This window comes from Coenobita brevimanus, chromosome 107 (genome assembly GCF_032717465.1).
Source record: "Coenobita brevimanus isolate Jiangsu-jjx chromosome 107, ASM3271746v2, whole genome shotgun sequence".
NCBI lineage: Eukaryota > Metazoa > Arthropoda > Malacostraca > Decapoda > Coenobitidae > Coenobita > Coenobita brevimanus.
This window is the reverse complement of record NC_137060.1, coordinates 15380780-15408098: the sequence shown is the minus strand read 5'-3', so window position 1 is coordinate 15408098 and position 27319 is coordinate 15380780. Positions and strand designations below refer to the sequence as shown.

General features: G+C 44.8%; 1 long non-coding RNA gene across 1 annotated transcript in view; it reads right to left on the bottom strand.

The window, feature by feature from the left end:
* Positions 1 to 1384: 1384 nt before the first annotated feature.
* The window catches only part of LOC145416802 (uncharacterized), a 58870-nt gene continuing 32935 nt past the window's right edge, over positions 1385 to 27319 (bottom strand). The window contains exon 3 of the long non-coding RNA XR_013900331.1: positions 1385 to 1458. This is a non-coding gene — a long non-coding RNA (uncharacterized LOC145416802). The remainder of the gene's footprint in view (positions 1459 to 27319) is intronic.

Sequence of the window (27319 nt, the reverse complement as noted above, 5' to 3'; positions counted from 1 at the left end):
CAGCATCCCCGTCCATCCCCACACATCCCTCTTCATTCACATCACCTTTTTCTATCCCCCCTTAACACTGAACTTCCAGATCTGATCCCACCACGAACGCCGTCCCTCATACAATACCCTTTGCAGGGTGTAATCATTCTGCCTCTCCCCACCACATCCATCGCCAATGTACCTTAGCTCACCCACCCCACCGACCTTTTTTCGACCATCCCATCCACTCCTTTTTGTCCACCCCACCCATTTGTTGTCCTCCCGTCTCTGACTTGCTCTTTGCCACCCGTCTTCACAGGTTATACTACCCCTCAGAATATCCCGCGACCACTATCCAAGCCTACCCCGCTCACTCTTGTCCACCCATCCTACTCATTCATGTCCTGATGTGGTAAATATAACAGTGACCAAAGCCTCAAATACCAGACCATTTACACATATTCACAGGGTGTACTTCCCCTATCTTTCCCCACCACCCATCTTCATCCCAGTCCATCCTCTCCCATTCTTCCTACTCTCTCTGTCACTATTATCTTACCTTTACTTCCCTTTGCTAACTTATGTTTTTACCTCTCCCCAAACATCCCCCTCCCTTACCCCTCTCTTCCTTCCCATTCCCTTCCTTCTCTCTTTCTTCTTTTCCCTCTCCTTCCCATTCCCTTACTTCCCGCTTCTTTCGTTCTCTCTCCCTCCTCTCTCTTACCCCTCTTCTCTCCCTCTCTTCCCATTCCCTGATGTGACTTCCTCTTGCCATTCCTTACTCTCATCCTTCTACACTCCCTTCTCTCTTCGTTTCCTCCTACTTTCCATCCTCCTCCCTCTCTTCTTTCTGTTCCCCTCCATTCCCCCCCTTCCTCATACCTTCGTGCCTCTCCTTGTCTCTTCATCCTCTTCCCTTTCTTCCCCTATCCCCTTTCATTCCACCCCCCTTCGCCTTACCTTCGTGTCAACTTGTCTCCCCATCCTCCTACTCCCCATTCCCTATCCCCTCCCCTTACCCTACCCTACCCCCGCTGCCGAGTTAAGCCCTTAATTGAGGTTTGGGGAAATTGTTGGGGTAATTCCTGTTAGGGAAGGAAAACCACCCCCTCCCTCTCCCTCTCCCCCTCCTCTCCCTCCCCCCCGTCCCCATGCTCCCTCCTGTTATTGCATTCTTTACCTCCCCTGCCCAATCCCCCTTTCCTTCTTCCTACCTTCCTTCCGTCTCTCTTTTCTTCTTCCTCTTCCTTCTGCACCTCTTCCATTCTCTCTCTCTCTCTCTCTCTCTCTCTCTCTCTCTCTCTCTCTCTCATTATCCTCATTTTTATCTTAACCAATTTTCTTCCTTCCTTCCATCCTTCCTATTTTGTTTACTTACATCTTTCCCTCTTATTTCACTTCTTTTTCTGTCTTCCTTATGTCTTATTTTTTTCCTTCACTTGCCTTTCCTCTTCTTTTCTTCCTTCTTTGCTTGTCTTCCTTGGCATCCTGAAATGTATTTGTGTATATTAGAGAGTTGGACAGGTTGTATGCAAGTTATTCTTTGCAAAAATATGGATAGATGGGTTGGTAGAAAGATTATGATTAGATAGATAGGTAGATAGATTAGACAGATAGATAGGTAGGCAGGTAGTTAAATTGGTAGATAGATAGAAGGATAGACAGATAGATGGATAGACAAATAGATAGACAGATATATGGCCAGATTGACAGATAGATTGATAAACATAGACTGACAATATGTAAACAGTTGATTGTAAAATAAACAATAAACATACAAAGCATTGTTAACTAGAGCAGCACTCAGTGAGCTCATACCTCCGCCAATGCCGGATCCGGATCCTCCCTCAAATTAAATCGATTCTTTCTTGGTCCATGGCCCATCCGTCCACAAAATATCATTGAAATTCATTGAGAACTTTTGAAGATTGTGTGCGGTAGGATCCGGATCCGGATCAGGATCCGCCCCAAAATTTAAAGAATTCTTTCTTGGCCCATGACCCACCCTTCCACAAAATTTCATTGAATTCATTGAGAACTTTTGGAGACAGGTTTTGAACAAAGAACCCAATAATTCCGGATCACAACCAAAATCTATTCGATTGTTCCTTAGGCCATACCCTACCCCTCTAAAAATTTTCATGATAATCCGTTCATAACTTCTTGAGTAATGCTGGTATCAGACAGACATACAGACAGACAGACAGACAGACAAAAAAACAAACCAACGCGGGGTAAAACATATACCCCCTGTCGGAGGTAAAACATCATGATATACAGAGAACACAAGATGTAAACAACATATGTATAGGTTCAATAGATTCTTTAATGGAGATCGATAGATGTAAACAAAAGATATGCAAATTCACGTCGATTGAAAGATATATTGACCAATAAATACAGTAAGCGTTAATATCCAGACATCATGGCATAGCGATAGATAGATAGATAGATAGATAGATGGATGGATGGACATAAATCGAAAATCCTCTCTCTCTCTCTCTCTCTCTCTCTCTCTCTCTCTCTCTCTCTCTCCGTCTCTCTCTTTCTCTCTCTCTCTCTCTCTCTCTCTCACTCTGCTGCTGCTGCCTCTTTCCTCCTCCCTCCTTCCCTTCATCTATCACACCTCATCTCTCACTACCATCTCCATCTATCACTGCTTCTCTCTCTCTCTCTCTCTCTCTCTCATATTGTTTACCATCTTCTCTCATGTTTTTCAGTTTATTTCCCTACCCCTCCACAACATCCCTTTCCTCCCTGCCCCCAACCTATCTTTCCTCCTCCATTCCTACCTCCATACCTCCCTCCTTCCCATCTTTCCTCCTCCATTCTTACCTCCATACCTCCCTCCTACCTATCTTTCCTCCTCCCCTCCTTTCCTCCCCTCCCAGCCTCTCAGCACAGTAATTTTTGTGAGAGCATCCCACCTCACCCCGATTCATAAATGTCAAATTAGCCTGTGTGCCTTTATCCTCACCCCCTCACCCCTATCCTCCCCTCACCCCAATTCCCCCCACCCCCCTCCCCTGCCAGAAATAGGGAGATGGGGAGAGGGGGTGGAGCGTGAAAGATGGGCTGAGGAACTGGGATGAGAGGGATGGGTGAGCAGGATTGTAAGGAAGGGAAGACTGAAGAAATGCAGAGAGGAAGAGGATGAGGGATGGGGGAGAAGTGGGAAAGATGGGGTGGGGAGATGGGGTGAGGGAGGGGTGAGAAGGATTGTAAGGAAAGGAAGACTGAAGAATTACAGAGAGGAAGAGGATGAACGATGGGGGAGGAATGGGAAAGATGAGATGGGGAACTGGGGAAGAATAGGGGGGGAATGGGGTGGTAAAGTGGATGGGGAGAATTGGGTAAGGGAGTTAATAGGGGAGGGAATGTGAGAGGTGAGGTATGAGTAAATGGGAGATGAGGGATATTGCGGCAGGACGTGAAGGATGGGGTGGGGAAATGGGTTAGGATGTTGTGAATGGGGATGGGAAGGACTGTAAAGGTGGAGGAATGGGTGAACGGAGTGATGGGTGGAGTGTGAAAGATGGGGTGGAGGAATGGAGAGCAATGATGGGGAGGAGTGTGGAAGATAGAATGAGGATTTGGGGAGGAATGGGGAAGGATAGTGTGGAGGAGTGAGAAAGATGGGATGGGGAATGGGGAGGGATGATGGGATGGGGAATGGGGAGGGACGGTGGGATGGTAAAGTGGAACAGAGTGGTGTAATGAAAGAGGATGGGGAGAAAGATGGGGAGTATATAGGATGGAAAACATGAGATGGGATGGGGATGGTGAAAGGTGATAGAGATGTTGGGATGGGATGAAAAAAGGGATGGACAGCGAGAAATCAGAGGCTAGTAGGGGATTATGGGTGGGGTATGAAGGATGGGGATGGGGGATGGGGGAGTAAGAAATGAGGGAGAGATGGAGAGGTGATATTAAAGGAGATGAGACTGGGAAATGGGGTGATATGGTGGTATGTAGGGAGGACTGAGATGGTAAAATGAGAGAGAGAGAGAGAGAGAGAGAGAGAGAGAGAGAGAGAGAAGGGGGTGACAAACAGATTCATTCAGATTTTTGTAACTGGAGGGGATTACATATAGGATTTATTAATCTCTTCTTTTTATTTTTGCTTCCTCTTCCCCTCTCTCCCCACCCCTCCAGCATCCTTTACCCCTCCACCACCGTCCTTCACCCCCCCCTCGACTCTCCCCATTCCTTTCCCATTCTCCCTCACTCCTTCCCTATTCTCCTCCACTCTCCAGACCCCTCTCCAACTCGCCATCATCTCTCTTCCACTCACCCCACTCTTCTTCCACCCTCTCCCACCCTAAGCCCTCCTCCAATCTCCCCCATTCTCCCGTCTACTCTTCCACCCCCATCTTCTCCCCACTCTCCCCATTTCATCTCAGTCCCTACCCAAATCCCATTCCCTTTTCCATTTTCACACTCTTGCAACCCAAACATCCATTCCATCTCCACTGTCCCACATCCCTCTCCACATTCCCTTGCATCTTCCCCCACCTCATCCTTTCTCCACCCCCCTCTCTCCACTCCCCCCTTCCTCTCTCCACTCCCCCCACCCCCTCCCACTCTCCCAAACTCTCACCACACACTCTCCTGAGACATACAAAACTTCCCTCTCCCTCTCACTCTCTCTCACTCTCCCAATGCCTAGAATCTAATGGCATTTGGCCAGACAAGGAGTGACGGACGTACGCATTGGGAGACGTACGTGTGTGTGTGTGTGTGTATGTGTGTGTGTGCGTGTGTGTGTGTGTGTGTGTGTGTGTGTGTGTGTGTGTGTGTGTGTGTGTGTGTGTGTGTGTGTGTGTGTGTGTGTGTGTGTGTGTGTGAATATAGTTTCCTCTTCATATAAATTTGGTGGGATTGAAAGATTGTGTGTGTGCGTGTGTGTGTGTGTGTGTGTGTGTGTGTCTGTGTCTGTGTGTCTGTGTGTATGTGTGTGTGAATATAGTTTCCTCTTCATATAATTTTGGTGGGATTGAAAGATTTTGTGTGTGTGTGTGTGTGTGTGTGTGTGTGTGTGTGTGTGTGTGTGTGAATATAGTTTCCTCTTCATACAAGTTTGGTGGGATTGAAAGATTTTGTGTGTGTGTGTGTGTGTGTGTGTGTGTGTGTGTGTGTGTGTGTGTGTGTGTGTGTGTGTGTGTGTGTGTATATCCTCTTTCACAAGTTTGTCGGAGGTTTGGAAAAGGAGAGAGATGAGGAAGGTAAGATAGATTGAAAGCCAGACAGTTTGATACATATAATCTCTTCCTACCCACACCCCACCCCCACCCCCACCCTAACCCTCACCCCCAACCCCTACCCTAACCCTTACCTAAACTCTTCCACCCTCACCCTCACCCTCATCCCAGCAATATTTTTCTCTCTCATCTTCTATCTACACCCTAATCCTGGCTACACCATTCCATTCTCTCTTCATCCAAGCCTACCCATCATATCAACTACCCCATCCCAATACCCCCATCCTTCCCCACACACCCATCCTTCCCCAGATACACACATACCCTTCCCAACGCACCTCCAGCCTTCCTCACACATCTCTCCCTTCCTCACCCTACCATATCCCACACCCACACCCTTACCCCACCCACAATTTTCTTTCATCCTACCATCCTTTCCCCCCACACACACACAATTACTCACTCATTCCCCACCCACTCACCCCACACATACCTTCTCCACCCCCACACCCTCTCTCCACCCCTCCACACCCTCTCTCCACCCCTCCACACCCCCAGGCACCAGACTGTGGTGAATGGGAAGTGATTTTATGCAGAAATATGAAGAGAAGTTAACGATTTGAGGATAAGTATTTTTGCCCCTCTATCAGGCTTTCTGTCTGTCTATCCATGTATCTATCTTCCCATGTGTCTGTCTGTCCATCTACCTGTCTTTGTCTCGTTATCTATTTGGTATATCTGTCTGCCTGTCTATCTGTCTGTTTGTCTGTCTGTCTGTCTGTCTGTCTGTGGCTCTGTTTACATACATCGTTTGTTGTTGTTGTTGTTGTTGTTGTTGCGCTGCCTGTCTTTTTATGTTCCTCTGCTTGTCTGTCAAGGTCTCTATCCATCCATCTCTATCTATCTACCTATCTACCTACTATCTATCTGGCTGTCTTTCTATTCAGTTTTGTTTGTACCTGTCAGTTCGTATCTCCAACTTTATCTATCACTGACATCTTATTAAGCTCTATCTATCACTGTCTATCACTTATCCGTCTCTCCCTTTATCTAGCGGACTTTCTCCTTCTTTCTCTCTCTGTCAGATTGTCAAATATCTACTTTGCTGTCTATCTATCTTTCTATCTACCAACTAATATCACTCTGTCTTTCGGTTTCCGTCTCCCTCCTCTTGTACGTCTCTCTCGTTCTCTCTCTCTCTCTCTCTCTCTCTCTCTCTCTCTCTCTCTCTCTCTCTCTCTCAGCAAGGGGATGAATATTTTGGCATCGGAAGAGGTAGAGAAAGTTAGGAGCTGAAGTGTGTGTGTGTGTGTGTGTGTGTGTGTGTGTGATCATATAGACACATTTCCTACATTTTCCTCAACCTCCAACACACACATACACACACACACACACACACACACACACACACACACACACACACACACACACGTGTATATATATATATATATATATATATATATATATATATATATATATATATATATATATATATATGAATATATATATAGCCTACACACACATTCACTTCAACTCCTAACTTTCTTTACCTCTTCAGATGCCAAAATATTCATCCCCTTGCTGAGAGAGAGAGAGAGAGAGAGAGAGAGAGAGAGAGAGAGAGAGAGAGAGAGAGAGAGAGAGAGAGAGAGAGAGAGAGATGGATGGGACACAGAGGAGAGGGAGGGTATGGGGAGGATAGGTAAGCAGGTAGGTAGGAAGGTAAGGGAGAGATGGTTAGGTAAAATGATAGGTAGATGGGTGGGTGGGTGTAGGAAGGATGGGAAGGTGTGTAGGAGGGTGGGTGGTTAGAGGAAGAATAGGTAGGTGGGTGGGTGAGTAGGGGAAAGATAGGTAAGTGGATGGGTAGGGAGGGGATGGGTGGATATGTATGTGGAAGGGTAGAAGAAGGATGGGTGGGGAAGCATGAGTGGGTAGGTAGGAAGAAGGACGGGGAAAGGAGTGATAGTTAGATGGGAAAGGGAAGGATGGGTAGGTGGGTGGGTGGGTAGGTGGGTGGATGGGTAGGTGGGTGGATGGGTAGAGGAGGAGACAGATAAACAGATGGAGACAGAGACAGACAGAGGGGAAGAGTGTTGCAGAGAGAGAGAGAGAGAGAGAGAGAAAGCCACCCTGGGAGCGACTGAGTTGGCAGAAATTGGATTCCGTTCCACCGTTTCTGCCCTTACCCCCACCCCCTCCCCTTCTCTACCCCTGCCCCTCCACTCCCCTCCCCTTCTCTACCCCTTCCCCTCCACTCCCCTCCCCTTCTCTACCCCTTCCCCTCCCCTTCACTCCCCTTCTCTACCCCTTCCCCTCCCCTCCCCTCCTCTCACCTATCCCCTTCCTTTCCTCTATCCCATTTCCAACCCTTCCCCCTCCCTCTCACTTCTCTCCCCTTCCTCTCCCCTCTCCTATCTACATCTCCCCTTTCCCTCAACCCTCCACTCCTCCTTACTCTATTTTCTCTCCTTCCCTTCCCCCTATTCTTCCTTTTTCCCCGTTCTTCCTTCTCCTCTTCCTCCTCCTCCTCCTCCCCATCATCATCATCATCATCATCATCATCATCATCATCATCATCATCATCATCATCATCCCCACAGTTTTCCTCTCCTTACTCTTCCTTTCCCTCTCATCCCCATCGTTGTTCCCTCTCTCTCCCTCTCTCCTTCCCTCTCCTATCCTCCTCTCTGTTTTCCCTCTCTGTTTTATTGTCTCCTCCGCAATGTCTCCCTCCCATCTCCCTCACCCCTCCTCTCCCCTCTCTACCCCCAATATCTCCTCGCCCTGGGGGAGAGAGAGAGAGAGAGAGAGAAACAAGAAAAGGATAAAACAGAAAATATAGATTGAAAATGGCAGCTCTCTCTCTCTCTCTCTCTCTCTCTCTCTCTCTCTCTCTCTCTCTTTTCCTCCCTTCCTTCCTTTTTTCCTTCCAGTTTTCAAGCCCGCCGTCTACGTCTCCCTCTCTACCTTCCTTCCCTCCCTCCTCCCTCCTCTCTTCTCCTTTCAAGTGTTCTCTCTCACTCCTCAGGTCCTTCTAATACATGCAAATTTCTTGATGACACAGATTGCAAAGAAAAGGAATACATGCTTTGCCCTTTACTAATAATCCTTTTTTTTTTTTAAACTTCGTCTATTTCGATTAATTAAGAACGACTTCCTATAGTAAAAAAATAAGCATAATAAATCCATTCAGTACGATGATGTCTGCTTACTGTGTCCCTACTATACTCTGTTCACTCTAACCTGGCCTAAAATTGCCACCTCTCAATCTTGAATGCTGAGGTGTAGTAATAGACTAGCACTAGATATAAGGTACTAGTCACGAAGAAGTGCCATGAAAGCAATTTAGAGCCGTAGCATTGTCCTTTGTTTTGGCACTGAGCTACGTGAAATAAACTGCAGCAGATAAGTAAATAAATAAATAAATAAATCTGGGCCAAGTTAAAATGAACCAAGTATAGCACCAAATGATTTTATTAATATTACAAAGGACTCGTATAGTGAAAAGGCCCAAAATTTATTCCCATTGGTCTATTTTTGAGTGACGTCACATTTTCTTCTTTACTGCCACCTCTCTCCTCTCTGTGAAAGTTATAAAAATTAAATGTTTTGGAGATGTTGATAAATGTTAGGCTGATGTACTGTAAATGAATGTTAATGGATGTTGTGTATTAATTATTGTCGTTAGTTTATAGACAGATGGATAGATGGATGGATAGGTGGATGGATGGATGGATAGACAGATGGATGAATGGATGGATGGATAGATATATACATACATACACGCATACAGACATACATACATAAATGAAAGGATAGATAAATAGACAAATGAAGAAAAGGCAAAGTTAATCTGCAAACATCATGAAGGAATCGTTAAGTAGAATGAATGACTCCCTTTCGTGTCTCAGTCTGGCATTTTCTTTAACACAAACGTCCTTGGGTTGAAAGGGCATACTGGAGCAAAGTACCGATTATTAGAGAGAGAGAGAGAGAGAGAGAGAGAGAGAGAGAGAGAGAGAGAGAGAGAGAGAGAGAGAAAGAGAGAGAGAGAATATAAAATTATCAGAGAATTTTGATAACACGATAATTGATGGAGATATATATATATATATATACTTCCCGGCCAGCCACTCTCTGCCCAACAACCACTGGCTATAAAATGATTGACAAAAATCCTGAGTGAGTTGCCGGAGCGCAGCAGGTCATCTTGAACAGCGTTGTAAACATGTGGGAGGAATTGCCCGTGAGAAGGTAAACTGCGATACAAAACTGCGATACAAAACTGCGATACAAAACTGCTATACAAACTGCGATACAAAACTGCGATACAAACTGCGATACAAAACTGCGATACAAAACTGCGATACAAAACTGCGATACAAAACTGCTATACAAACTGCGATACAAAACTGCGATACAAACTGCGATACAAAACTGCGATACAAAACTGCGATACAAACTGCGATACAAAACTGCGATACAAACTACGATACAAAATTGCGATACAAAACTGCGATACAAAACTACGATACACTGACCCTACAAATTTTTCCAGTCTCTTGCACATCCCAGCATACCTGAGCCGGGAGTTATAATTAATTCTAACCTGTTTCTACGATAATACAGGTATACGTGGAAAGGTAATTATGAGCAAATTTTCCTCTAGTTCTTCTTGTTCTTATTCTTGTTCTTCTCCTTGTTCTTCTTCTTCTTCCTATTCTTCTTCTTCTTCTTCTTCTTCCTATTCTTCTTCTTCTTCTTCTTCTTCTTCTTCTATTTCTTCATGTTTTTCTTAGCTTACACCCGCGTGAGCAACGTAAGAGGATTATGTGTCTGGTTCAGTTGGTTTGTCTGTCTGTCTGTTAACAAGAGCATGTAAAAAATATTGACTAGATTTGCACCACATTTTAAATAATGATCGACAACTATCAGAAGAACAAATGATTAAATTTTGATCGAAAATAGCCATAGGTAGTAATGTCAAAATCAAGATCAACTCAAGCAGTTTCTTATAGTGGAAGGGTTGAGGGTCAGGAGAGAATAAATTAAAAAGTTACTGGGCAAAGACAAAGGTTTGGCCATTTAATTCAAAGTCTTCATTCGCTTTGGACCAAACCTGGTGAAAGGGTTTAAAGACAGCCACGGATAAAATAATTCTGTTTTTAGAATTACAGATCAAAGGTCATTTTCATAGATCAAGGTCAGTTTCAACACTTTTTCATTCATTTTGGACCTAACTTGGTGGCCGGGTTGAGGGTCAGGCAGAGATGAAGAAATTTAAGAACGGTCAGAGGTCAATCACATGGCGGGGTTAAAAAATTCTGTCTTTGGGTCCTTTTATAAGTGATAGTGGTATTTCTTCACATTACACCTTAACCCATTGCATCCGGCGACTTATTCTCAGGTTATTCTTGCTATCTTCAGACGATTTTCTTCAGCTTAGGGGAGACTCTTCATGGTCGGGGAGAATGCCTTTGGTCCATGTTCTCTTCGGGTTCCCTAGCACCTCTACCTTAGCGATTTATTTTCCAAACTACTCATGAATACCCTCCTTTTTTGCTTCATATATCTTTTGTAATGTCGACACAGATTGCATGAATAGCACACAAGTATATGGTAAGGGAGCAGAGTCAGAAATAAATCGGTAAGGAAGAGGTGTTAGTACGCTTCCTAATAACACGTATGAACAAAGTAAGGGAGCAGAATCAGAAATAAATCGGTAAGGGAGAGGTGTTAATAAGCTTCGTAAAATCAGGAGAAGGCCGCCCATTATTATTATTATCATTAGTAGTAGTAGTAGTAGCAACAGCAATAGTAGTAATAGTAGCAGTAGTAGTAATAGTAGCAGTAGTAGTAGTAGTAGTACTATTACTGCTACTACTACTACTACTACTAGTACTAGTAGCAGTAGTAGTAATAGTAGTAGTAGTAGCAGCAGCAGCAGTAGTAGTAGTAGTAGTAGTAGTAGTAGTAGTAGTAGCATCCTCTGACAGACCAATAGGATATATACTTTTCCTGTGTATTCTTTTGTAATTCGCTGTACCTATCAAGAGGACTGTCAGACTCTCTAGTGTACGAGTATATATTCCTCTATACTTCGTTATATCCTCTGACAGACAAAATATGACTGGTATACTTCGCTATGTTTTCTTGTAGTTGGTTATATTCTCCCTCTTTTCCTCTGTCTTGCCTTTTCACATTTGTTTTCTTATCTTTTCTATGTCTATCCTTCCTTTTTTTTTTCTTCGTATCCTCCTATCATTCCAGTCTTTCCCTTTTTCTTTCCCTTCCTCCCTCTTTCCTTCCTTCATTCTTTGCACCTCTACTTTCCTCCCTCCTTCTCTTCCTCCCCCCTTCCTTTTTTCCCTTTTTCCTTTACATTCCTCCTTTCATCTTTTCTTCATTCCTTTTCGTCCCTCCTTCTTTCATTCTCCCTGTCGCACCTACCCCCTCTTTCTCTCTCCCACACATCCTCTCTCCTTCCCTCCCTCCCTCCCTCCCTCTCTCCCTTCCATCCGCCGTCTCACACCTCTCCCTTCTCTCCCTACATCACCTCTCTCCCTCTTCCTCCTCTCCATCCTTACTCCCATACTCCCCTCTTTCCCTCCCTCCCTCCCTCTCCCTGCCTCTCTCCTCCCTCTCCCTGCCTCCCTGCCTCCTCCGTCTCCTTGGTTATTACATTAGGCCGATACCCTACAATATTAGGGGTCTCTAGGTTAGGAAATCAATACCAACATGAAATCTCTATCACAACTGCAGAGAGAAAGAGAGAGAGAGAGAGAGAGAGAGAGAGGGGGGGAGGTGTGTGTGTGTGTGTGTGTGTGTGTGTGTGTGTGTGTGTGTGTGTGTGTGTGTGTGTGTGTACTAAAATCCCTCTTCTTAATTTTTCCCTCGTCTACGTCATTCCTTCCACTCATTTTTTTTATCTGTTCATTTACTTATTTTTATTTTTATTTATTTATTTATTATTTATTTATTAGCTTGTATTGATTCACTTCAAACTTTTCAATATATTTAGTTTAAGTTCGTCCATTCCCCATTTTCTTTTAATTTCGTAACGCTTTTATTTAGGAATTTTGATAATTGTTAATTGAGCGCATGAAAAATTAGAAAATGTTAAAGAAAGTTGAAGGGAGTGGGGACTGAAGATAGATTGTTTAATGATGATGATGGTGGTGATGGTGGTGGTGGTGGTGGAGATAATGATGACTATGATGATGATGATGATGATTGTGGTGGTGGTGGTGATGGTGGTGGTGGTGGAGATAATGATGACTATGATGATGATGATGATGATGATGATGATTGTGGTGGTGGTGGTGGTGGTGGTGGTGGTGTGGTGGTGGTGGTGGTGGTAATGCTGATGGAGATAATGATGATGATGATGATGATGATGTTGGTGGTAGTGGTGTTGGGAATGCTGTTGCTGCTGCTGCTGCTGCTGCTGCTGCTGCTGCTGCTGATGATGATGATGATGATGATGATGATGATGCGGAGGAGGAGGAGGAGTAAGAGGAAGGCATAATGGCAGTGAAAGTTACATGACGATGATTATGCGGAGTAGGAGAAGAAGAAGAAGAAGAAGAGGAAGAAGAAGAAGAGGAAAGTGAGGAAGAGGAAGACATCATGGCAGACAGTTACATTAATTGGTGAAGACTGAAGTGCTTGGAGATCATTCATTGAGGAGGAGGAGGAGGAGGAGGAGGAAGAAGAAGAAGAAGAAGAAGAAAAGGAGGAGGAGGAGGAGGAGGCCACTAAATGATGCGTAAGATTATTTAGTCGCCTTGTTTTCATCTGACGGAACTGTGCCAATCCCACCACCTGAATAATTAGTCGTGTTTGCTGGAAATTCAGGTATCATTAGTTTTTGAGGTTTGAGTCTCCTTGGTTATTAGTAAAGTTAACCCGCCGATCCTACCACATGAATTCTAAGTCGTGGATGCAGGAAATTCAGGTAGAGTTAGTTGTGAGGAAAACATGAGTCTCCTCGGTTATTAGTGAAATTAAACCTCCAATCAGACCACACCTGACCATCAATTGAGTTAAATGGCGTTACAAATTTTGACAGGTAAGAATGAGTCTCCTTGGTTACTAGTGAAATTAAGCCTCCAATCTTATTACATCTGGCCATCAATTGAGCTGAAAGGGGTTACAATATTTCTCCAGGTAAGAACAGATGCAATATAGTAGACAGAAGACTAACTGAATCTTCCCATCTAAGAAATTCGTCTTTAGTTTACTTAAAATATAAAAATGAAAATGAAAAAAGAAACTACAATTAGGCTAAACTCATTAATTTCGCAGTCTCCCCAAAACCTCTTTTTAACGTCATATATATCCTTACATAATATCGGTACAATTTTTTATTTCATTTTTATTTCATTTCAGAAAAACTCATGATAATATTCTGCTTATTTGTTAGTTATGTATATGGCATGTTTATTTTATTTATTTATTCATTTTTTTGTGAAATTTTTATTATTTTTTTTAATCCCTTCAGGTCGGTAGTAATTTTTGTTCTTGATATTCCCAGACGATTTCACTCAGGTAAGGGTTCGTCCCCAAGGTGAAGGGGTTAATTAAGGCTCTATGGCTCTTTTTAACCATCCCCTCAGCTCTAAAAATCCCCTATAAAACCGTCTGGAGATAGGAAGAAGAAATACTTAGAGACGCCATAGTAATGAAGGGGTTATTATTCTACTTTATATTGTATCTGTATAAGTGATGTATTTTTTGTATTTTATTTCTTCCTTCCTTCCTTCCTTCCTTTCGTTCTTGCTTCCTTCCTCCCTTCCTTCCTTTCGTTCTTGCTTCCTTCCTCCTTCCCTCCCATCCCTTCCATCTCCTTTTCCTCCCTTTCTCCCATCCTTCTTTAAATCTTCAAGTTGTCTCCTAGATTTCTTACACTTCCTCCCCTCCTTCCCTCCCTCTTTCTGTCTTTCTAATTATCTGTCCATCCCCTCCCTCCCCTTCTGGCTCCTTCAGCTCCCTCAACTTTTCCTCCTGCCATTCCTTCAACTCTTTCAACTCTCCCTCCATTCCTTCCCCTTCCCACATCTCTTCTGCATTCCATTTTTTCCCTCCCTCCCTACCTTCCTTCCTCCAATTCTTTCGCCTTCCCTCTCTTCCTCTTTTCATCCATCCACATACGACCCGTCCATCTATCCATCCGTCCATTCATTCATCCATCCACTCACCCATCCATCCACCCATCCATCAATCCATCCATCCTTCCATTCATCCGTCCATCCTCCCATCCATCAACCCATCCATCCATCCATCCATCCATTCATCCATCCATCCATCCATCCATCCATCCATCCATCCATCCATCCACCCATTCATCCACCCACCCATTCATCCATCCATTCATCCATCCATCCATCCATCCATCCAACCTTGCAATCTTTTTGCGCTCCTCCCCTCCCTTCCTCCATCCAGTATCTTCCACCTTCCCTCCACCTCTCCCCATTTCTCCCTCCCACCCTCCCTCCACCTCTCACCTTTCCCACTTTCCCTTCGCTCACACACCTCTCCCTCCCACCCTCCCACGCCTCTCTCTCCCTTCTTTCGTCCCCCCACCCCTCACTTCTCCCTCCACCTCTCACCTCTCCCACTTTCCGTCCACCTCTCCCTCCCTTCCTCCCACATCTCTCTCCCTGTCTCTGTCTCTGTCTGTCTGTCTGTCTGTCTCTGTCTTTCTCTCTCTCTCTCTCTCTCTCTCTCTCTCTCTCTCTCTTGTCTATCTGTCTGTCTGTCTGTCTGTCTGTCTCTCTGTCTCTCTCTCTCTCTCTCTCTCTCCCTTTCTCTCTCTCTCTCTCTCTCTCTCTCTCTGCCCACGAAATCGCATCTGCTTCCTCGCTGGGAGACAGAGAGAGAAAATAAAAATTGAATTTCAATCAGCCTTCCTTCCCCGCGGATTTGGCCAGACCGATCCCAGCCTGATTACTCTGGGAGGCTGGAGGGAGCTGGGGGCCAAATAGGGAGCCGAAATGGGGAGCTAGAGAGGGGAAATGGGGAGTTAGGTAAGAGAAATGGGGAGGCAGGGAGGTGAAATGGGGAAGGTGAGGTGAGGGGGACAGGATGAGAAGAAAAATTTATAAATATGCCCCAGTCTGATTACACTGGGAGGCTGGAGGGAGCAGGGAGCCAAATAGGGAGCCGAAATAGGGAGCTACGGAGAGGAAATGAGGAGCTAGGGAGGTGAAATGGGAGGGAGAGTTGAGGGAGTAAGGGCAGGGAGGGAAAAAATTACTATACCCAGCCGGATTACCCTGGGAGCCTGAAGGGAGCTGGGAGCCAAATAGGGAGCGGAAATAGGGAGCCAGGGTGGGGAAATAGGGAGCTAGGTAAGGGAAATGGGGAGGTGGGGTTGAGAGTCAGGGTGAAAAGGAAAAACAAATACAAAAGCTCTACATACTGGAGCTTCAGGTTAATGTGGTGTGGTGTGGTGTGGTGTGGTGTGGTGTGTTGTGATATGGGGTGGGGTGAGATTGAGGGGTGGTGTGGTGTGGTGTGGGGTGGGGTGTTGTGGTGTAGTGTAGTGTGTTGTGCTGTGGTGTGGGGTGGGGATGGGTGGTGTGGTGTGGTGTGGTGTGGTGTAGTGTGGTGTGGGTGGCATCACCAAAGTCGACGAGAGTGCAGCACAGTGTGTCCAAAAATCATTAGTGAGAGAAAGACGGACTGAATCACTGCTAGAGATGCTGCCGCATAAAGTAATAATAATAATAATAATAATAATAATGCAAAATGGGGAGGTTGAAATAGTGACCCAGGGAGGTAGGGAGATGAAAGAAGGAAGTAGAGAAGTGAAATTAGGAGGTAAGGAAGTGAAATACGGAGAGAGAGAGAGAGAGAGAGAGAGGTGAAATAAGGAGGTAGGGAGATAAAATAGGGGGCTAGGGTAATAATATAGGGAGCTCGGGAGGTAAAAAAGGGAGCTAGGGAGGTAAAATAGGGGGCTAGGGAGGTAAAATAGGGAACTAGGGAGATAAAATAGGGGTCTAGGGACGTAAAATTGGGAGAGGATGGCCGTAGAGTTGATGAGAGAAAAGTGAAAATAGTGTAAGATGAAAGAACTATTATTATTATTATTATTATTATTATTTTTTTTTTTGGTACTTGGACTGTGGGAAATGGAACGAGAAATGGGGGCTGGGAGGCGAAATTGGGAGCTAAGGAAAGTTGAGGGAGATAGGAAAAGAAGAAGGAAAAATGGAAGAGAAGGAGGGAAAAATGGAAGAGAAGGAGGGGAAAATGGAAGAGGAGGAGGGAAAAATGGAAGAGAGGAAGAGAGAAAATGGAAGAGAAGCGAGAAAAAAAGGGAGGAGAAGGAGGGAAAAATGGAAGAGAAGGAGAGAATAAGGGAACAGGAGGAGGGAGAAATGGAAGAGAAGGAGGGGAAAATGGAAGAGAAAGTGAGAAAAATGGAAGAAAAGGGGGAAAATGGATGAGGAGGAGGGAAATGCAAGAGAAGGAGGGGAAAACGGAAGAGAAGGAGAGAAAAATGGAAAAGGAGGAGGGAAAATGGAAGAGAAGGAGGGGAAAATGGAAGAGAAGGAGGGGAAAATGGAAGAGAAGGAGGGGAAAATGGAAGAGAAGGAGGGGAAAATGGAAGAGAAGGAGGGGAAAATGGAAGAGAGGAGGGAAAAGTGGAATGCAGGTATACCAAGAATTTTCAAAGGTAGCCTACTTGTTTTGGGAGACTGTAGGGAGGTAAGGAACTGAAATAGGGAGCTTGAGAGGAGAGATAGGGAGCTTAGGAGAGAGAGAGAGAGAGAGAGAGACAAGAGCTTCAAGAAAGGAGGAAGAAGACTGATAACAGAATTCATAAGGACTAAGCCAGGAAGAGAGAGAGAGAGAGAGAGAGAGAGAGAGAGAGAGAGAGAGAGAGAGAGAGAGAGAGGTGGTTACATAGATACACAGACATTATGGGCCTTGCTAGGTGGTCGAATCCTAATGTTAATAAAAACTTAGCCTTTAATTGCATAAGTTTAGGAGCTTAATAGGAAAGAAATTAAAAAAGAAAATGAGAGAGAGAGAGAGAGAGAGAGAGAGAGAGAGAGAGAGAGAGAGAGAGAGAGACAGAGACAGAGACAGAGACAGACAGACAGACAGACAGACAGAGACAGAGACAGAGGAGGGATGGCGAAAAGAGTATGAAATAAAGCTAAATAACTGATTCAGACAAGGAGGGAGGGAGGGAGGGAGAGAGAGAGAGAGAGAGAGAGAGAGAGAGAGAGAGAGAGAGAGAGAGAGAATGAAATATGCAGTAAAGACTCCCGAGAGATAACTCTAAAGTGAATTTATAAGACACGACGGAAAAAATAAAAACAAAAAAATAAATAGCGAACAAAAGAAATGCAATAAAATGAATAAAGAGAAAAGAGAAAGAATAATATATATAGAGAGAGGAACATGAGAAAGAGAATGAAAAAGAGAGTGAAAGAGAGGAGAGAAGAAAGGGTGATGGGTTTAAATATAGATCTTCCCTCTCTCTCTTACTGTTGTAACTTGGAGGTAAGGGAGAGAGAGAGAGAGAGAGAGAGAGAGCAGATATAGTACTGATAAAGAACAATAAAAAATAATACATGACGTAATTGTTCTTTATTAATGTGAATAAAACCGAAATAACTGATTAAAACACACACACACACACACACACACACACACACACACACACACACACACACACACACACACACACACACACACACACACACACACACACAACACACACACACACAGATGCTAAGTAGATATGTATTGGTAATGTACGGTAGCTGATCATTTACTGTAACTATCTATCTATATCTATAGCCCGACGCCCTAATCCCGCAAAGGGTGGCCGCAGACAAAACGCCTCCAAGTCACTCTGTCACCCACCATTTGACTCCCCTCCCCCCAGCTCACCCCCCCCTCCCTCATATACCTCTCAACTCCATCCCTCCACCTGTAACACATGTAATAAAATGTACTTATGTAATCCCGTAATCAACATTGCGATTGTCAGCGTAATACATCAGTAAGACAACACACGCTTACATACATACATACATACATACATACATACACACATACATACATACATACATACATACATACATACATACATATTACATACATACATGCACACATACACAGAAATACTTGTGTGTATGTACAGTTGATGTATTTGTCTGTATGTGTGTGAGTAATGTTCACACACATACACACCTAAAAGTGCACATATCTCAGTTTACAGTTATGGTATTTCACATGGACACAAATACTTACACGCAATGAAAATTCTGCACACACACATACGTACACAAACCTGTAGTACTCACACACAGACGTACAGGAAATGCAAAGTTGCAAAAATAGGTGTACATGTACGTAAACTAATGGCCATACACAAAGCCTTCTTACACACACACACACACACACACACACACACACACACACACACACACACACACACACACACACACACACACACACACACACACACACACACACACACACACACGAGCCATTTCTTGATTGCAACGTCCGGCTTCTCTCTCTCTCTCTCTCTCTCTCTCTCTCTCTCTCTCTCTGCTTCACCCATTTCTTCATTCCTTCATCATCGATTCATTCCTTCATTTCTTCATTTTCTCCCTGTCTTTCCTTCCTTCCATTTCTTTCCTTCTTCCTTCTCTACCTTTCCTTCTCTTTTTCCCTCCTTCCTTTCCTCCTTTCTTCCATCCTCCATCACTTAATTTCCTTCACCTTCTCTATCTTTTTTGCTCCTTATTCCTTCCTTCTTTCCTTCGCATCTTTCTCCCTCGTATATTGGTCTTCTATTTCTCCTTTCCATTCCTTCCTCCTTTCCTTCCTTCCTTCCTCCTTCCCTTCCATTCTTCCTTCTTGCTTCCCCTTCTTCATCTTTTTCCTCCTTCCTTACCTCTCTGCCTATTTTCCGTCTTCCTTCTCCTTCATCAGGACATGATAGCATGGCTGTTGATAAATACTTCACAGTTGATCACTCGAATTATACTAGAGGCAATGGGCATAAAAAAATTGGCAAACGATTCCAGTCGCATGAAGCTAAGCATTTCTTCTTCAATAGAGTTGTAAATATATGGAATAAATTGCCCTCCAGTGTAGTAAATTCTAATACAGTACTGACCTTTAAAGGTCGCCTGGATAAGTATTTGTCGTCTAACCCCCAGCTTAATATGTTTACTCCTGAATAAAACACATGTGTACGTATAATTTTATTTTTATTTTTTTTTTATTTTTTTAGAGCCTGGATCAATTTATTGAATGCAAATACAGTATATGCACACAAAGGATCTGCACAGATAGCCCTGAGTGAACGGTCACAACTCATACTTTCGACCTGTGATGGGCTGTGGATCACTGAGGGTCCCTGTTAGTCAAGTGACCACCATCGGGATTTTTTTTAATGTTCCAGGGGTCACTGCTTCAGGAGGTGACTTGTGTGCTTGTCCCGCATGGGAAAGCTCCTAGTCTCAGTGGAATGAACGGAGCTGGGGCCTGATTGACTGCTGCCTACCTTAATAGCGCCAGGCAAGGCTACCGCACCACCCCTGAACATCCACACTGTGCACTGTGCAATTTTCAGGCTGTGTCCACAGACACCCCGTTAACGTCCCCGTACATGGTGTCATGCATTATTTGTATATTCGATTATTCATTTTACTTTACTACTTTCTCTTTCAGGTTGTTCATACTGGTAGCTTATAGATAAAGTATTATAGAATGTAACTTTTCCTTTTCAGTCTTTCCTATGAAATTTCCATGTCAGTTTTTCCATGCTGCATGGTGGTTTTTCTCACTTTTTCTTACCAGTTATAACTGGAGGGTTTGGAGGTGGGGGGAGCCTTCTTGCTTTATTATCCTTATCCTTCAGCATGTAGAATTAGATCTCGTAGTCATAGTCTACTATGTAACAAACAGCCTCGAAAGGACCATAAGGTCTATTGTTGTTTGCTTTTCTTTGTACTCCTTTGTACTCTCTCTGCCTTTACCTCCTCCTTTTTCCCTTCCCCCCTGCTTCCGTCTTTTCCTTCACTTCCTTCCTTCCCTCTCCCCTCCCATCATCTATCCCTCTTCCCTCATCTACTCTCCCGTATTCCCATTTCCTTCTCCCTCCTTCTTTCCCTCCTCCATTCCTTATATTCCTCCTTTCCTTCATCTTCTCAGCTCACTCACTCCCCTCCATCTTTCCCTCCTCCATCCATTGTTCCCTCCTTCTCCATCTTCCTCATTTTCTTCCTTCTTTCCTTTGCTTCATTCCTACTCTTTCTCACTCTTTTCCTCCCTCTCTCATTATTACTTATCCTCTCCTCCCTCCTTCCTTCTCCTTTACCTTTTCCTTCCTTCCCTCCCATCCCATCTCTCTCTCTCTCTCTCTCTCTCTCTCTCTCTCTCCGCCTTAGCCTCTTCCTTCGTTTCCTTCATTGCATCTTTTCTCTCCGTCCTTCCTTCCTTCCTTCCCTCCCTACCCTCCTCTTTTTCCTACCCTTTATTCCACAATTTTTTATCTCAATTCCTCCCTTCCTCCTCTACTTACCTCCCTTTCTTCCTTTTCTCCTTCCTTGCCTCCCTTCTTCCTTCACTTCCTCCTCCCTTCCCTCCCTCCCTCCCTCCCTCCTGGTCTCCCCTCCCTTCCGCCCTCCCCTTCTCCCTCCCTTCCTCCCTCGCTCCGTACTGCCTTTTCTTTCTCCCTCAATCCCTCATTTCCTCCCTGGCTTCTCCATTTTCTCTAATAGCTTCCTTTATCTCCCTCCCGTCTCTCTCTCTCTCTCTCTCTCTCTCTCTCTCTCTCTCTCTCTCTCTCTCTCTCTCTCTCTCTCTCACACACACACACACACACACACACAAAGAAAAAACCCAAAACATACAAACGGCATATTTTGTTCTCTAGTTCTTTGGAAATAAGCTGAACAACACACAAAGAAAATATTCGTTCATTTCGATACACCCACACACACATTGGATATACGAGAGAGAGAGAGAGAGAGGGGGAGAGAGAGAGAGAGAGAGAGAGAGAGAGAGAGAGAGAGAGAGAGAGAGAGAGAGAGAGTTGACTCCTGCATTTTCGAGCTGAACAAAAAATAAAAATAAAAAAAGTAGCTTTATTTTGACGCACTAAAATATAACAAATAACTATCTATCTATCTATCTATTGCCAGACTCCTTAACCCGTAAGGGGTGGCCACGAACAAATCGCCTCCATGTCTCCCTGTCCCCCGCCATTTCATTGCCCTGCTCGCAGCTCACATCCCCGTCTCTCATATGCCTCTCCACTCCATCCCTCCATCTCATCCTTAGCCTCCTTCCCTCTCCCCCATCCGCCTTACTCACATACACTCTCCTCGTTAGTCTCTCGCTCTCCATAATAATGTGTCAGCTAAAACCGCCTACACTGTAAAATAAGATGAAGAAATTTTATCATTTCCCTGAAGCACTAAAAATGAAGATGATGAATTTTAAACAACAAGAAAAAGGAAAAAAACTGTCAACTATAATCACCCACCCTGGAAAAAAAAAAATTGGGGAAGTGTATACATATAAAGAATTAATAATATGATGAGCAAAACGCATTTTTTTCTTTTTTTTTCTTTTCGCACAGACATCAACAGGTTACGGTTTTGTTTCTGTTGATCCTCTTTCCTGGTCTGTCTGGCGGAATAGACCTATCAACCACAAGCAAGCAGTTATTTTGTGGCAGACAGCTCTACGCCGGGGTTGAATAGAGGCCTTGAACATAGCGAGGCGCGGGGAAAACGAAGGAGGCATAGCGATGAGATGATATGTATACGTCTCAGCCCGGACTTTGATTATCTGGTAAATGTGATTGAGTTCCCCACCCGAGAGTGTTGCGCAAATCCAGCTACCGTCACTCTTAGGTAACGGTAATTAAAGGTACGAGTCCTTCCCATATTACGAGGCGTAGGGGTCCGGGGCGAGGCTACGGTATTGAAGAGCATAAATTAAGGGCAGGTGATCGGCGTGCGTCCCTCGTGGCATCACATATGGCCGAAAATCCTCCAGCCGTCTATTTGGGACTGGAACTTATGCACACAACACCTGACCATCACACCTCCAAGCGTCAGATTAAGTTATGGTTAGTCTTATTAAAATCCTTTGGTGTAGACAAAAGTGAAATTAAAGAATGTTACCGGACTAAAGAATATGTGTGTGTGTGTGTGTGTGTGTGTGTGTGTGTGTGTGTGTGTGTGTGTGTGTGTGTGTGTGTGTGTGTGTGTGCGTGCGTGCCAGTGTCATTTCCCCCTCATCTCATATCACCCCCATCCTTCAAGACCAACACTCCTATCCAAAAACCCACACCAATACCCTTCCTCTATCACAATGACGACTATTTATTATTATTATTATTATTTTTTTTTTTACACTGATTTTTCTGACTATATCAGTCCGCGCGTATATCTTTAAATCCCCTCGTAAGGACCAATATGATCTGTATATTTGTGTGACCCAACCAGACTTACTCTCAATCAGCACTCGTCCTCCTCCTCCTTCTCCTTCTCCTCCGTTCTTTTCTCTCCTCCTTCTCCTCCTCCTTCTCCTCTCTTCTTTTCCCTCCCCCTTTTCTTCTTCCTCCTCCTCCTCCTCCTCCTCCTCCTTTCTTCTTTTTCCTCCTCCTCCTCCTTCTTTAGCAATTCCATTCACTTTTTCCAATTCCTAACCTATATTATCTCTCTCCTTACGTCCTTCCCCTCCCTCTCCTTCTCCCTCTCTCGCACCTTCCTCCCACCTCCCTCCATTCATTTCTTCTCTCCCTTCACCCTCCCTTCTTCCTCCCTCCCTTCCCTTTACCCCGTCTCCTCATACCTCCTACCTTTACTCATTCTTTCTCACTCTCCATCTCTCCTCCCCTTTCACTCTTCATGTCATCTCTATCTCCCTTCTTTCTCTCCCTGTCCCAGTCTCGCTCTCTCCTCAAGCCCCCTGCATCCTCTTATTCTCCCTCTTCTCACTCTCTTCCCTCTTCCCACACCTTTTTTCTCCCCTCCTCTCTCCCCTTAACCATATCCTTTCTCTCCCTTCTCCCTCTCCTCTCCTTCCATTTCCTTTTCCCTCTCATCCCTCTTCTCCTCTCCTTTCTCCCTCCCTTTTTCCTCCTCATTTTATCTCTCCAGCCTTCTCCCATCCTTCTCTCTTCCCACGTTACTCCTCATCCCTCTCCCCATTTCCTCCTCCTCTCCCCAAAATCTTTCCTTCCCCTTCCCATTCCCCCCTCTTTCCCCTTGTCTCGGTCCTCCTCCCCATTTGTTCTGCACTCCTCCTCCCCCTCCTGTCTCCTCCCCCTCATCTCTCCCCACCTTCCACTTTTCTCCCTCATCCTTCCCCACTTTTCTCCCTCTCTCCCTCGCTCTCTCTTTCTCCCTCCTCCCTTTCTTCTTTCCTTTCTTCCTTTCTTTCTTCCTTCCTTCCTTGTTTCTTTTCTCCTTCCACCCCCCTTACTTCCCTTTCTCTCCTCTCCCCACCTGTCTCTTTCTCTCCTCTCCCCACCTGTCTCTTTCTCTCAGCGTTTCTTCTCCCTTATTTCTCCTCCAAACCTCCAAACCCGTCATTTCCCCTCGCCCTTTCTCCTTTTCCTTCCCCCTCTCTCCCCACCACCACTCCCCATCTCCCCACCCTCTCCATTCCTCCACCATCCCAACCCACACCCTCTTCCCCCTTCCTCTCTCATTACCCCCTCCCCCTCCCCCTTCCCTCCCCTCTCTCATTACCCTCTCTCCTCCTCCCCCTCCCCTCCCCCTCCCCGCCCCCTCCCCACGTAATCCCCCATATCAAAGTGTGTGGCAAGTTTATAATGGGGAGAACGTGACAGGGGTGACTAAGTGGGGAGGGGGTGAGGCTGGGGATTAGCGGGGATTATTGGGGGTGGGGAAGGGGGTGGGGAAGACGGTGGGGGTGGGGAAGAGGGTGGGGAGGAAAGGGGAAGAAGTGGAAAGAAGAGAGAAAAGATGAAGGAAAGATAGGACATTACTGGAGAAAGAAGAAAAATGGGCAAAGGGATAGAGAGAATTTGGGAAAGGAAGGGAAGGGAAGGAAAGGGAGCAGAAAAGAGAGAGAGAGAGAGAGAGAGAGAGAGAGAGAGAGAGAGAGAGAGAGAGAGAGAGAGAGAGAGAGAGATCTGTTACCAATTAAAAGTATGTTATATTGTGATAGACAGGGATGTAGGTAGGTAGTGAGGCGAAAAGTTAGGTAGGTAGGCAGGTAGGTAGGAAGGAAAGATAAGTAAGCAGCAAGGTCGTAAGGTTGGCTTGTAGGTATGTAAGTAGGTAGCTGGGGAGGTAAGCAGGCAAACAATAGGTAAGCAATTATGAAGGTAAGCAGGTAGGTAGGAAGGTAGGTAAATCAAAATATCCATGTAAGTAGGAGCTGTTGCCTCTGCTGACATTGAGAGGGCTCTCCCTCCGTGCTAAGGGATCTTTGTATGCTGCATGTGTTAGGAGTGTAATGCGTATGGTTGTGAGACTTGGGCAGTAAAGAAGAGGATATTCGCAGGCTCAAACGTACAGAAATGACAATGATTAGGTGGATGTGCTGTGCTTCCCTGAGTGTAAGGCCTTGGGGGGGGGGGGCTAGGTTTACGATGGAAGAATTGAGAGGTAGGATGGGACTAGAGTGTACTGGTGTTGTGGTGAGGAGAGGTAGATTGAGATGGTTTGGGCATGTGGAGAGGATGGGAGATGATAATTGGGTGCAGAAAATGATAAATGTCAATGTTAGGGGTAGGGTTGCGAAAGGTAGACCGAAAAAGACCTGGGATGAGGTAATTAAGTGTGACCTCAGGGATCGAGCAGCATGGAGAACCACCATTAGGTGACCAAAGCCGACGCATGCAAAGATATTGGAGCCTTCAAAAACCAACAAATGAACGAACGTAGGCCGGGAGGAGGGTAAGATTGGCAACAAGCTGACGGGGAGGTAAGTAGATAGGTAGGTAGGTAGACAGGTAGGTAAGGTAAGTAAAATAGGTAAGGCAGGTAGGTAGGAAAGACAGGTAAGTATGTAGGTAAGATAGGTAGGTAGGTAAGTAGGTAGACAGGTTTGTAGTGAGCAAATTGAAAGGAAGGAGAAACAGAAAAAAAATAATGAATGAAAGGAAGGAATAAATGAAGGCTGGAAGGAAGGAAGGAAGGGGAACGGTAAGCAGGTAGGCAAGTAGGTAAGGTAGGTAGACGGGTAGAAAGGTAAGGTAGGTAGGTAGGTAGGTAGGCAGGCCTGAAGGTACACAAGAGATCATTTACATAATTCATTTTGCCCCTCCATAACATTCTAAATTCTCCATCAATATATATCTACCCATCTCATCTACCTGTATACTTACCCGTCTACCTACCTACTTACTTACCTACTTACGCCGGTCTACCTACTACTAACAACTCTATTCATCTATCTACTGCACACGTTCCTACTTACAAATTTGCTTTTTCGTCGTATCTACCCTTCTCGTACCTACTTACCTACCTACCTGCTAACATATCTACCAACCTACATATCTGCCTGTCTACCTACCTGCCTACCAACATATCTACCAACTTACCTACCTGTCTACCTACCCACCTACCTACCTATCTGCCTACGCAGCAGTAATATTATATCTGTTAAACTACTCGTACCTACCTACCAATTTACTACTTACATTAATCCTACTTACACAGCCTATTTGAATATTCTCTCTCGGCCTACTTAAAGACTCACCTGACAACTTCTACCTACCTAGCCCATCTACTAAGCCTGTACTTACACAACGGGATCTTTTACTATTAAGCTACCTACTTACCCCACGGTCTGTCTACCTACCTACAGATGTATGTACGTGCGTAGCTGCTTTTTACCTACCAACCCAACTTCCTACTTACCTACCTACCTACCTACCTTGTTACCCATCCTCCTGTTTTCCTACCTACCGTCCCATTATCCCACCTACCTACCTGCCTAAATACCTACCTACCTACTTACCTATCTACCTACCTACTTGTTATTAAACGATGAAACTACCAACCTACTTTCCTATGAGAGAGAGAGAGAGAGAGAGAGAGAGAGAAGAAGAAGAAGAAGATGAAGAAGAAGATAAGAAGGAGGTGTTGAGAAGGAAGGAAGAAATGGAAGGGAGGTGAGAGTAAGGTAGGGAAGCTGGGAGGAAAGAGAGACGGGAGGGAGGGAGAGAGGAGGGAGGGAGAGAGGAGGGAGGGAAGGAGGGAGGTAGGTAGAGAGGAGGGAGGAAAGGAGGGAGGGAGGTAGAGAGGAGGGAGGGAAGGAGGGAGGGAGGTAGAGAGGAGGGAGGGAAGGAGGGAGGGTGGTAGATCGATAATGAAGCTATACCACCCAATTTTTCAATGCAGCTTGGTAACTCTCTCTCTCTCTCTCTCTCTCTCTCTCTCTCTCTCTCTCTCTCTCTCTCAATAATGAAGAATAAAGAAGTCATCGTACTGAAGGGGTTACTTATGGCTTTTATTAACTCCTTCATTGGACTAATAAAGTGTACGAAGAAATATGAGATTGGACATGAAAGGCAATGAATATCTGTGTGAGGAAAATGGAGAGAGAGAGGGAGAGAGAGAGAGAGAGAGAGAGAATTTCATGTCTTCAAGTGTTGCTAAGGTCAGACCACCTACTAAAGATATTAAAGTGGAGAGAGAGAGAGAGAGAGAGAGAGAGAGTTCGCATGTGTGTGTGTGTGTGTGTGTGTGTGTGTGTGTGTGTGTGTGTGTAGCCTTAGTGTATGAGCTTTTATCTATGTATGTGTGCATAGGTATGTATGTATGTATGTATGTATGTACGTACGTGTGTATGCATGTATGAGTGTATGCATGTATGTGTAGATAGAGAGCGATCCGTAAAGAGGAGTGTGGACGTGTATGTGTGTGAGAGTTATGGATGTACGTATGTGTGTATGTCATTATACACTGATTGACACGGCTCCCTATGGTACTTCATTCACTGGCTCTCTCCCACCCCCCTCCACCCCCCAGCCACCCTACCCTTCCCTAACTTTCAATTTAATCATCATTATTTTACGTCTATTTCCCCATCTCAGTCATCGCTCATTATTATTATTATTATTATTATCATTATTATTAGGCTGTGATGAGATGGAGGGATGGGGTGGA